The sequence below is a fragment of the Asparagus officinalis genome, unplaced genomic scaffold (genome assembly GCF_001876935.1).
Source record: "Asparagus officinalis unplaced genomic scaffold, Aspof.V1 AsparagusV1_Un2023, whole genome shotgun sequence".
Classification (NCBI taxonomy): domain Eukaryota; kingdom Viridiplantae; phylum Streptophyta; class Magnoliopsida; order Asparagales; family Asparagaceae; genus Asparagus; species Asparagus officinalis.
Window position 1 is genome coordinate 5,100 of NW_017974282.1, and position 1,387 is coordinate 6,486.

The window sequence follows — 1,387 nt, forward strand, 5'->3', positions numbered from 1 at the left end:
ACAACCTCCGCCTAAGTAAGTAAACCCCGGGAGTCGAGGCCCACCTTTAATCCCACACAACACCAGATAAATGCGGGCCCAGGAATCGAACTGAGGCACTCCGGGTTCATATTGGTACATCCAAACTACCTGGGCCACTCATTGGTGGTATCAAATCAACTTAGATAGGCTAATTTGTAACCGCAATGTAAAAAAAAATCTATTAAATAATGTAGTTAGTTTATCTTATCTTGCTTTATTTTAGTCCTACATTGCTTAGGTTATTAGGACCTCTATACTTTCTCTTGTAATTAAATACCTTAACAGAATGAATAATAAATCAATTTCTCACAAATATCTCTGTACTTATCATGGTGTCAAGCTTTCTTATTTGTCCGGGAGAGAGTTCTTCCTTCTTCCTCGAACTTGAAGCCGTCGAGGGGGTTTCGCTTCGCTATGCTCTTCCCCTTGGCGGCTTCGACTTCCAGCAACACCACTGCCAAGCCTTCCTCCAACAGCAACTCCTCCTCCCAATGCTTTGCCGCTGCAACCCCTCGCCTCATAAAATCTTAGCAATGCCTCCACCGCAAACCTCAGCGGCTCAAAAGCAACCCCATCTCCGTTGCACCATGTCCCAAACCCCCAAACTCCATTCCTCTTCCACCAATTGACCATCGACCGCTTCCCTCCCTGGACAAAACCCACCGCCTTACAATATCAACTAGTCAACAACCCAAATCAAACCTCACCCTTCATACCTTCACGCCTCCAAATCCTGACTTTAGATCTGTTGCAAACCGCTGTCAGCCTCACCTCCACTCACGAGAAATTCAAGTGGAGGTGGGGCCTGCACGAGATTGGCTCTCCCCCAAACTCTCGCACGAGATCATCCCCAAATGCGTGGTTTTCATGGCCGCCCCCATCATCATCTCCCTGCTACGACCATTGCAGCAGCACCACTCTCTCAGTGCCTAATTGCGCACCCTAACGTAGCTCGAGAACCCACTGTTGCAGCCTCGCAGCCTCATTGCAGCCCTGTTGAGTGGCCTTTAGCCCCAACCTCGCGCCATTCTCCACCTTTGGCCACCGCTCAATGAGATCCACTGGCAGTCATCACTCTTCCCCACAACCTTCGTTTACGCCCAACTAACTATCAAGACCCCATGGCACCCACCCCCAACTCTTGCTCAGCCCTCAACCATCATGCCCAACTTTTCGTCACCCATCGCAAAACTACCACTTCCCCATTGCAGTCAGTGCAACATCATTGCTTCACTGCACGCCCGCAACATGTTTGTTCAAATGCCTCATCAGATCACCTACTGCATAAACGAGATGCGTTCAACAAATGCACACAAGGTGTTCGACAGAATGCCTGAGGGACATTTTCACCCTCTTCTCTTGTCTA